Source organism: Protopterus annectens, chromosome 4.part0 (genome assembly GCF_019279795.1).
Source record: "Protopterus annectens isolate FY-2018-M chromosome 4.part0, PAN1.0, whole genome shotgun sequence".
Classification (NCBI taxonomy): Eukaryota; Metazoa; Chordata; order Ceratodontiformes; family Protopteridae; genus Protopterus; species Protopterus annectens.
Window position 1 is genome coordinate 1,209,029,677 of NC_056733.1, and position 12,965 is coordinate 1,209,042,641.

Consider the following 12,965-nt stretch of genomic DNA (forward strand, 5'->3'; position numbering starts at 1 on the left):
GTCCGTAAACCATTGGGGGAACACATAGGGACGATATCAATGAACTGTGCCCGATTACCAGGGACGTCCATGATTATGAATCAAAATCTAACACAGTCCCAACTAAACCCTACTAGAACTAGTGAAATTAGGAGGAAAGGTGGAGGAATACACGTAATGAATAATGACAACATGTAAGAGTCCTAAACAGCATGTACCTCAGACAATGTGTATAAATACATATGTGCTCTGGGTCCGTCAATGTGTCAGATTAATAGCACCAACCTTCTAAATGCGTCCTTGAGGTTGTTATGCAGTGTCCCTGATTCAGTGTTCATTTTTCCCCATTCATATGAGAGGTCTGCTAGTGAGAGAAAGCGCATGTTCCGCCGACTACCTTAGAAAGATGATAGAATAATAGGGTTGGGGTTACCACCCATCCACCTTTGTGAGGGACACTCCCCTTTCGGCAGTTGTGTCCTGCAAAATAAATATAATTATGGCAAATGTCCTGTGATTTAGGGCAAATATTTCCTATATTGTCTGTAGTAGTTGCATAAAACAATTATTTTGTATCTGAAACATCTAAATGTTATAAGAAACAGTATAACCAACTATAATGCTACAAGAATAACCTTTTATTTTGGCAAAACAGTGAAGTACTCTCCTTTCTACTGGCTGTGGGTATGTGTTGCCCTGCAAAATCTGACATCTCTACATACAGGTCCTATAGGGTTGCCACCTTTCCAAATGGCCAAAGTGGGACATGTTCTGTAGAAATGTCAGACTTTCCAGGACATAACATACCTACAGCCGTGCATAGTACAGAATTATACTTATTTGCACAAATACAAGCTTATTCCAGCAACATTTGAATTGTTTATGTTACTTCACATAACATATATAAGTTTCATATCTAAAATAACTGTTTCATGCAATTATTAAAGAAACGTAGAATATAATATTGTCCTGTCCAGGACATTTGCTGAGTCTTGATTATTTTCACAGGATACAACTGCCTAAAGAGGGACTGTCCTCGCAAAGTGGGACAGGTGGTAACCCTAAAGTCCCACCTTGGTCAATTGAAAAGTTGGCAAACCTATAATAGGTATGCAGTAGCATGACTCGTCCGACGGATGTGGCTCCCAAAACCCAACTACTTGTCTGTATTGAAGCATCTCGGTTGCCATGTATCAGCCAGATGGGAGCAGATTGTATGAGGAACACACAAATAATATGATTAATTCACTGGACAGTCCGCTGATTCCATACAGTCTAATGCCATGCCGTCGCTTAATGGGTAGCCATTCCCGATACTGTAGTCTGATGTAATAGGCATCACAAGGTGGGAGTAGATTGTATGAGGAACACACAAATAATATGATTGATTCACTGGACAGGCCGCTGATTCCATACAATGGAACACCACACCGTCGCCTAATGGGCAGCCATTCCCAATACTGTAGTCATGTAGTCCGATGTAATAGGCATCACAAGGTGGGAGCAGATTGTATGCGGAACACACAAATAATATGATTGAGTCACTGGACAGGCCGCTGATTCCATACAGTCGAACGCCATGCCATCACTTAATGGGCAGCCATTCCCGATACTGTAGTCATGTAGTCCGATGTAATAGGCATCACAAGGTAATATTGTGGTCCTCACTCCCACCCAGGGGTGTGAGTGACAGATGCAAGCACCAATGTCAGTGAATTTGCAAGTGCAGGAGCGAGCAGGTATCAGCATGTTTGGCTACCAGTATGCGAATATTGCACTGGTAAAGCAATGTAGAGGCTAATTGAGTGTAAGAAGCTGTAACCAGAGGTCAGCAGTGCTTAACACCATGCAAACCCATGCACACCCACTCCCAACTGCTTTAATGTCCCTTACTCCCTCCGTATCCAATGGGCTTGTTCTGCTCTGCAACCAAATAAACATCCTTTGCAAGGGTCAGAACCACGACCCTGCACACACAGCTAATGTGAATTACCAATACGCCATGGCAGATATACAGACAAAGGACAGTACCACAAACATATCATACAGCGCAGTCATTCAATAGTATAGGAATGTATCCCATCATGTAGATGTATATGTGAGTGTTTATGTCCAGCATATAGGTACATACATATATATAGATATATCAGGAACATACCATGTGGCAACAAAGCATTACAAATAAATGAAATGGGAAACACCAGTGACGCCTGTATTATGTAGTGGTGTTGCTCTATGTGATCTCAAGACTCCCTCAGTCAGACATATGTCAGTCATACACGCAAATAGTTGTACATTAGCTGTATACATCACTCTGTGCATGTAATGTACATTAACACAACAGTACCTGTCCAATCATTATATGTGAACAGTACTCTTGCAAGGTGCTGTGTGCAACATCATCATCACAATAAAGGTAAATGGGGTAACCATAGAGGGACCGGTAGTGTTGTGTGTACAATGGGGTGATCCTCATCACGTGTACCTGGATGATGTAGGAGTGATGTGCATACCAGGATCGTGCGCCTGAGGGACAGAGGTGAGGATAACAGGAGTATGTTGTGATGCATTTTACAAGGGTTTCATGTGTCCAGTGGGCACGTGTGTGTAATGGACAGCTATGTATAGAGCAGATGTTGTCCTAGGAGCCAATTGACCTTATGTATCCATAGATGAGGGTCGGATGTAGGGGAAGGAGTGTAGGTATGGCTGTGGAGGATAGGCAGGATCACAGAAAAGACAGCATACAGGGTTGGTATATGACACATGTGCGGGGGATACACCACGGACGGGGATGGGTGCTCGGCATTCACAAGCCCATGGGAACAGTGGGATGGAGGTCCCCAGCCATGGGCAACTGCCACTGCACCTAAACAGCTGCAAAGGAGGCAGTTCTGGGGGCTGTCCACGAGGGGCAGTATCACCCTGTAAATGTGACACTCCGCCCTTGAGCTGGCGTATCTGGCTTCGGAACCCCTTAGTGAGCCACCAACGCAACACGTCCGGGACCGCACGACAGTAGACATGTACCTGTCTGGTCCCGCTCCCAGAGAGGACATGCTCCATCCTCAGTGGTCGTACCACCAGAAGGTGGTGCAGAGCCAACAGAGGTTGATGTCTAAGGCTGGGCCTTAGATGTGCTAGTGCCCGGGGCCATGATCAGCTGAAGTGGGACAGGAGGTTCTGCCGGGACCTCCCAACCCATTCAGCCTATGGTGTTGCAGTTTAAACCCACATATGGCTCAGTGATAGGCAACAGCATACAGGATTACCTACGACAGTATACATAGATATCACCAGCAACCCAACACAACAGATGGCATACATTTGCAGAGGGAGCACAACACATACATATATATACTGCATGCCATCTGTACAATGTGTAGTAGACGTGTGACCTCAGCTATGGACAGTTGCCCATTATTGGCTTGTCACTAGGAACCCCAGACAGTGTCTGTCATATCACTGTCTCATGTGACACATGTCCAGTCAGGGATGCGATGGCAGTAGCACATCCCTATCATCATGTACTGACTGCAATCCTCACACCATGCTTCTGCTGTGCACAGATGTGTGTTCAGTGTGTAAAACAGGAAACAAATGATTGCACACACTGACCAGTTCACAGATGGCCCTACAGATGGGGTCCCTCATGAACAGAGTACTGTCATGTCTGTATTTTAACATGCAGAATAGCCATTACCACACACATGTTAAACAGGCAGTAGTCTCAATGCAGCATAGCTACACTTACATGCTGTAGTCATGTGTGGCACATCACCCTCCTGTTTTTAGGCTATTTCCCACTGTGGAAAATGATTGAGGTGCATCCAGATATCCTCTGTGATGCCGTGTCAGAACACCACATCCAGGTACCACTCACAGCGACTGTCATGGCCAAATAACAACATGTTTTCCCTAGATAGTGTACTGTGTTTATCATGCGGATGGCTAAGGGAACACCATCACAGCTGTACCACATGCAATCAGCTAGAGGAGAACTGCAATAGGTACAGAAGCCATCACCTGACCATGTCCATCACTTACAATAGGTTCATAGGTTCATAGGTTCATAGGTTCATACTAGGCTATCTGCCCAAGGGCATTTATAAGCCTAGCCCATAGTTATGTGGCTTTCGCCACCCCTTTAGTTTGAATAAAAACTATGCCTATCATTTTGCTGTGCCTCTGTCAAGCAGTGACGCTGAAGTAATCCCTGGGGTATATCTGCAATCTCCCATCCATTGGTCAAGATTCCTCTTGAACAAGACCAGAGAGGTGCTCTGCCTCACATGTACCGGGATTTTGTTCCACAGCATAGGGAGTCTCTGGGTGATGAATCTGTCCCTCCAGCACGTTCTATTTATAACCGTGTCAAGGTTTAAGTCTCCCGCCCTTGTGGTTCTGAGGGATCTAGATTTTTTGAGGTGAAGCATATTCATCAAATCTGGGTTTGACATGGCCTTATATGTCAGGCACAGGTCACCTCTGAGCAAGTGGTATGAGACTGAATAGAGCTGGAGTTCTTTCAGTCGGGCAGCATAAGACATATTTTTGAGACCCTTTATCCTTTTGGTGAGGAACTTTTGGGGCCTTTCAAGCTGCAGCAGGTGTCTGGTCAGATACATTCCTGTGCAGGTGTACTCCTTCACATCCACCAGAGAGAGTGTGGGTGGGACAGGCAAAGAACACCAGGGAAGGGCTTGGAGACTTAACCATAAGCATCATCTGCCACATGCCGAACAGTACAGGGGTCAAACCCCTGACTGACTGCTCATTACTATTACATGTGCATGACATTACTACATGTGCCACAAAGCGACATGTTGCTGTGCTGTAAGAACATATATATGTGTGTAGGTGAGTGAGATCTGAAAGAGAGATATAGTAGACATACATTAGGTGTGGCACATATGGCTGTCCACGTGAACGGATGCCATTGTCACCACAACTACACTCTCTAATGGAAACGCACTGACACCTTTGGCAGGGCCACAAATACACAACGTAACTACTTAGTTTGACACACTGCAGTAATGCACAGGACTACATGCACCACAGGGGATATCTAGAGGTTCTATGGGCTAGGGCATGTGAAAGTGCTTGACATCTGTTGGTAAGTCAATGAGGGTTATACTGGGAGTAACTGTGGTTGGGAGCATCACAACCCACACTCAGACACAGGGTGCCAGTACTGGCATGCAGGTATGCATTGTTTCATGAGTGTGTAGTGTTTGGCTGTGCAAGATGGCTGTACAAGGCTGGGTGAGGGGTAATCCTTGGCATCGCATCACCCGACAATGGTGTGCAGTGCAGGGGTGTAGCATCTGCAATGTCCCACACAGATGGGTACTATTATCTGGCCTGACATCCTGGTTACCAATGTGTATGGCCATATCTTTGCAATGCATGCCATGTCTGTGCTTGATAGTCCTTCACATGGACATTGCCTGCATTGCCTGGGATGTGCATGTCCCACAATACTGTACAGTGACATGTACAGGTGTACCTGGTTTGGCAGACACATGTTGTGTACACAGCCTGTTATCCCCCGATATGCCAATACTGGCCTGGTGTGGTGAAACCTGCTTATAGTGAGCAGGTCAACCCTGTACCTGCATGGATAGTATGATACAGGTATTCCATGGTGTCAGTGGCATGGGTCCATACAGGGCACATGTGTACAGCATTGTCTGGCCACTGTGGATCACATTTGATGGCATCACATATGTTGCAGGCATTCAGTGTGGAACATAGTGAAGGCACAAATATCCGCATATATGTGCCTATTGTACCACTGCACAGGGTGCCATGTCCTCTGCAGGCCACTGCATTCACACCATGCATACCATCTGCCGTCAATGTGCATGGTACTAGCAACATAGCGGGATATCCTAGTCATGTTTGTTTGTGCATGGCACATGGGTGCGGGACATATACCGGGTACTAGTAGTGCTGCATATTTTGTTCACCAGGCCTTTTGCCAGATGTATGAGTATGGCTTGCCAACACAGTCCCATGGCTGACTGACAGCTGTACTCCTCGTGAGGTGGCCAATGTGTCATAAGATGGACACCATGCAGGAAAACTACAAAATCCGCTCCCAAACATGTCCAATGGTAAGACAATCACGGCCACCACTACACAGGCTCTGACAGACAAACACACACTTTCCATGTCCTGTATACAAACCCCTGCCATATCACACAGCAGCAATACACATTTAGGGCACGTGCTATGGTGAATACTGGGTTGCAGCATGCCTACAGGTGTATACCTAGGTGGGTGACAAAAGCAGGAATGACAACGGTGGTCATGCGATTTGTACAGAAAGTGCATATTTTACAAAGCACTGTACTTGTCTTATGCAGGCAGACACACACACACACACACACACACACACACACACACACACACACACACACACACACACACACATATGGCAAGTCTGGGATTAGAACACCGACCTAACTACATTATTACACTAGAGCATTACGCAGTTACAGAATGTGCTACCGAAATTACTGGGACACAGCACACCCAGAGGTGTATTTGTAGATGGGTGACATCATCAGCCTTGCCAAAGGTGGGTATAAGAAATGTAAGGAGTGTGAGCAGTCTAAAAGCATTACTCAGTCCTCAGGCAGATGGGGACAAACACACACATACACACACACACACACACACACACACACACACACACACACACACACACACACACACACACAGCAAGTCTGGGATTATAACACCAACCTAACTACTTTATTACACCAGGGCATTACGCAGTTACAGAACATGCTACCGAGATTACTGGGACATAGCACTCCCAGAGGTTTATTTGTAGGTGGGTGTCATCATCAGCCTTGCCAAAGGTGGGTATACGAATTGTATGGAGTGTGAGCAGTCTAAAAGCATTTTTCAGTCCTCTGGCAAATGGGGACAAACACACACACACACACACACACACACACACACACACACACACACACACACACACACACACACACAGTGGTGGGAACGGAACACCTACCTATTTACAGATCACTATTACAATACTACATAGTTATGAGTCCCGCCACACAGACTACACATTTCAAGGCTGTCATTATGACCTTCTAGGAATGCGGACACTAACAGGGATGCTGGCAGTTAAGATGTACATACCTGTGAACCTGTGTGTTTAAAGTAGGAATCCATCCTGACCTGGAGTATGCTCATCTGTGGAATGGACAACTACTATCACTATATAGGGTTACAATGACCATGCCCATACACAGAGGCACATAACCGACACAAGGTGTCACTGGGCATGCTTATACACTTAGTAGCACAGGGCTGTCTGGGATGCACTCTGATTCTAAACACTGAAGGCCACAGTGGCCATGCTATTACAGGTAGATGTAAAAACTCATTGTAATGGGCTGTGGTGTTAGTAGTTGCCATTATTAGCAGGAATGCTGCTCTACATATATTTGACACCATTTTTTTACACAACGTCTGCTTAGATGTACCATCCTATACCAAGCACAATATCACCACTCGCAGTGGTGTCTTATTAGGAGTGGAAACTGCTTGACCAATGCAATGAGCCTTGCTAGAGGTGGCGACTGCTTGAACAACACAATGAGCCAATGTCCTGCTTTAAGTATGAGGTTGTCCAGTATTTGTCATACTGGGATGACATGACTGACAGTAGACAGGCCTTTGACACATATCACATGCATCCATGATTCAAGGGAGTGGGGATAATAACCAAGTCTCATCCGCCCATACAGTTCCATTCCAAAGCAAATGTCCTAAACACAGGATAACACCCTGACACCTACAGGACAACTGCATTGCATGCTTATGCTAACCAGTGCTAGATGTGTAGTGTCCATAATCACAGCTGCTCACTGTAGATCCAACAATGGGGAGTACTGACATCTGTGCAGTAAGAAACACCTGGCTGATGTCTCTGTAGTGCATAATAGCACTACCACCATATATCTCAGAACCAGACATGTGGGCCATAACACAGGTATGGAGCGCTCCAGGTGGTGGTGTCCTCACATACATAGAGGCCACACATATGTACTGACCAGTAGCCCCATGAAAGGCATCACAGATGAGTCATGTGCAGGACACAGTGTCACATGCTGCATTCTAGGATGTAAACCTCAGACACCACCATGCCCTCGGACCACCAACACGCATCCATACATGTTGTAGGACATATAAGAGTACACCACCATGTGACCTCTGACTAGTGGACTGTACCAAGCTCTACATCAACTGTAGAGAGTACCCATGTACTGACACAGTTGCATCATGTGTTATGCAATGCAATGATACCACTGTCTGTAACCAGGTCAGCTGTACACATACCAGGGGCCCTCGGTTATTTACAGCATTAGCAAATGACTGTTGCTGTACACCAGTGCACACCCTCATGTATGGATATGACATACATGTACCTGCCCTGGGTATGTACATGCCACACACACAACATACATGTAAATAGCATAGCTGTTGTTGTTCTTTGTGCAAACAGGTGGCTGCAGCCATTACACACATGCACATGGAATGTAGGTCCATGGCTGCTGAATGCTAACAGTACATAAGGTGTGATATCAATGTTGACAGAGGTAACATTCCCTCTGTACCGGTCACCCATTACACCTATCATATCATACAACAGTCCATGTGTTATGTATGTCATTACAAATGTCCACCAATTGCAATGCCTACAAACATGTCCATATGACAGGATTGTAGGACCTACACACATGTACATGTAGTGGTGTGCATTCAGATAACATGTGTGTGCAGTTGCTGATGTATGCAGGTGACGTGTATCCTAGTACATCATGCAGTTGCAATGCAGCCTCAACATTGCCAACTGTATATGGTGATATGCTGACTGTACGGAAAGCTGTACCTCAGGTATGGACAGATGTGTGGAAATAACTAAGTGGTGGGGCATCTTTGCAGATGGATGTTTGCTGAGGACTGCTCACAGGTGTGTCACAAGTGGTCCTACAATAATTTGTGTAACCAGTAAGCTATGGTTTTGTTAATTGAAGGACATAACACACAACTTAGACAGCGGTCAGGGGGACAGCAAAGGTAAATCACTTGACACCTGTTAACAGTTAAGATGTCCCGTGTGCATATATCAGCACTGTTGCCAAAGGAAGCGTCAGTACACTTTACAACGTGTGCAATACTGCTGTAAGTCTGTCATACATATCATGAGCTAAGCAGGTCTTTGATTCACAGTACTGGCATGTGTAGTTGCATGTGTGTCCATATATGTCACATATGGTGGGGAATACATTTCATTTGTTACTCACTCTCCTGTACACTAGTGTACACATCTGTACAGACTGCAATGTAGAAAGCAGGACATAGGCAGGGGCATGTATTTCACACATGTGAGGTATCTGTATGTGTGTGACATAGGTGTATTCAATATTGAATGCCACAGTGTGTGTATGTGTGTGTGTGTATGTATGGCTGTCTGGTCCCTGGAGTGAGGATGTATGTTACCATACTGAACTGATAAGACCCCTCCCTCCATCCAGGCGATACAATCTACTATCTGTGTTGATGTCCCTGATTATAGGCCATACTGACTACCTGTACATGTGTATTCTCTGTGGTGTGTCATGTAGGTACACAGTACTGTAATAATGATTAGCACATAGGCAGGGGTCCTCACCTCACCAGTAGCAACTGTGTGCGAGTGTGTGTTACTGTGTCTGTGAATCCGTGAGTGTGTGGGTGTGTTACTGTGTCACTGAATGCATGTGTGTCAATACCTGAGTGTGTGGGTGCAGTTGTGTGTTGGCATCCTGTCATGGGAACATGTATTACTGCTTATCAATGATGCATCACACTTCCCACTGGCCTCTACCCTTGTAATCAGCTAGACCACTCTCTTACCTCACCACTCCATGTAAGCGTACCTGTATGTCACCCTGTATGGATGTCATGTCTGTAGCCACAGTAGCTTAAAACACAGCTATCATGCTCTTGGATCAGTAGACATGTTTGGAACGTGGGACATTCTCACTGTTATGTGGCAGCTACACAGTGCATGCTGGTATATTCATACATACCTGTGAGTAGTCCACATTGACATATGGGACACTAAATGCAAATACTGACATCCACCAGCACTTGCAATTAGACCTGAAGGAGGACAGCAGAACATCATGACTAACATGCAGTTACTGTTGTTACACAAGACACATACTGTTAACAGTATGGAATGCATTGTACACCTGTAGTGCATGGTATGTCTGTTGCCTGTCAACAGTACTCGACAATTGTAAACTACACTTATCTTCCTAGTCTGTTCACCCTGTGCATCAGACCATATGAGCATGTCCCTGCACCTATGGTGTGGATGTCAGGGATGTGGCACAGGCATCACCATATGCACAGGGTGATAATGTTTGCCAGAGGCCTAGGCTGCACCATTGGGTGACATCATGTGTGTGGGTTAGGGCCTTTGATCTAATTGGGCATGTGTGTGTTGTGGTGCCCTACATATGTTTCCAGTGTGTGCATGTATGTATGCACACAGTTCTGGCATGTGTCTGGCCTACACAGGGGTATTATTGACAGCTGCAGACTGTACATGCCAGGTTTTACAGTTCACGGTGTCCGGCCATGGACATGTGACCTGTGCCTGCCAGGGGTTGCACGGGCACTACCAGACAGAGGTGCAGATCGGGTATTGTCTGATGTCACTTGTCCACTAGAACCATGTCCCTGTTTGGACCGTCCCGGGCCACGAGCACATGGCCTGCTGTGTCGTGGTGTAGACAGCATAGCACCAGATGCACTGCTGCTGCTAACGCCACTATGGGAGCGGACATGTGAGGTAGCTCATACACGTAGACCTGAAACAGGTGATGTAGCAGGCATACATCCACGTGCCTGATGCCACATTCCTACCAGATGTTCCAACACAGACAGCTCATGCTTGCGGATTATCATGCCACAGTCAAGGACTCCAATCATGTCACCCAACCATCTATCAAAAGCTTCAGCAATCTGCTGTTGAGCATTTACCATTGCCTGGATGTTGTTGTTTAAAGAATGGACAGCAGCCCTCTGAAGCCTCTGATCTTCTCTGTTGACCATTCAGCATGTGCCTGTGCCTCCATTACAGCCTGAAACATGCATCTGGTGACACCGGCTGCTGTGCTCTATCTTGCAGGAGCATGTTGGCCAGAGGTACTCCTAAGAGCAGCACTGGCCATATGCCTGTGTGGGGCACCACCAGTCAGTTGGCTGACACCATGGTGTGCAGGCACACCTTCCATAGCCCCCACACTTTCCTGTTCCAAGCTACCACATGCCAACTGTCCTTTGTCTGTGGCCACTGGTGATGGAGTATGTGCAGGCATGGGATCTGTGTGCGAGGATGAGGGGGATATAGCTGGGATGACAACCAATGGCAAAGTTTCAGCCCCTGACAACTTTGCCAGTGCCTCAATCATACATTCATCATCGCTGGTAGAGTCTGTGGGGACACTAACATCAGATGTACCACAGGAGGGCAACACACCTACATCAACTATGGGGGCAGACAAGAACTGTACATTGAAATCTATACAATAGACACACACACACACACACACACACACACACACACACACACACACACACACACACACACACACACACACACACACACGCGCACGTGCATGTGATATGACAGAAGGCATGCAACATGCATGTGATATGGCAGACGGCATGCAGAGCAGACAATAATAGCGGTAGTTATTATACATCCCTGGATTGCACACAACAGCATGCATGTGTCATAGCAGACGGCATGCAAATTATACAATCATAGTAGTAGTTAGCATACATCCCCATGTTACACCATGTAGACCAGCACAGGTTAACAGTACACCTGCCTGATGTGTGGCATATGACCTTGACAATCACATGTAGTATGACATGTGATCTGCTGATGTGTGCAATGACATGCATACATGTTTAACACAATAGTGTCCTGTCAAATATAGAGTGAGGTAATGGTGTCCCAATGCAGTGTTGTGTGTCCACCTTACAGATATACTGCACATTTAGCTGATGTGCATGGCCATTGCAGGGAATCATGAGGCGTCTCTATTGCTATACAGTGTGAGTCACTGACACAGTTCATAGTCATGACTGTTTTCAGATATAATACATATATATTGTGGAATGTGACCCACGTCAATGAGGTGTATTCTCACTAAACCATGATGAGGAATGTGTGACACAGGTCACTGAAGGGTATACGGATGACACCTCTGCACATCTGCAACCATATTGCTGCTGCCTGGCAACTATGGCCAGACATGGCGAACACGTCGGTACACCATGTCCCACATGACATCTGTGTACCACACACACACACACACACACACACACACACACACACACACACACACACACACACACACACGAGGAGCAAGTATGACATTGATGTCTGACACCAGCAAGCAGAATGTACTGTATCTGTGGGCTGATGTGGATACTGTACAGGTGACTGCTCTCATGTTGTGACACCCTCAAGATGTTCAACACATCTTATGTGGTGAATTGATGTCAAGCCTACACAAGATGTGCACAGGCCTGTAGGATGTCTAGTGTTCCACATCTACAATATAACTATTGCACAAAGGCCATAGTTGGACCATGTGTAGCCATTGTATGACAGGGTGTACACACAAGCACATCTTGTCTACTGTGTGTGTTGCTTCATGTCTCTGGCCATCCTCCATGGCCATGTGTGTACATGTGTTGTCCAAATTATTGTAATGGGCATCTCTTTCACATGTCTGTGTTGTCCCATATGACATAAACCCGTAGATGTCATATGCTCTACTGACGACAGGGTTATGCAGACAAAGGGTGGTATGTGGGATATGTTTTCAGGTTAGTTTGACAGTGTTGCAGCCAGGCCACTAGATGTCATGGACATGTCAGGATAGCAC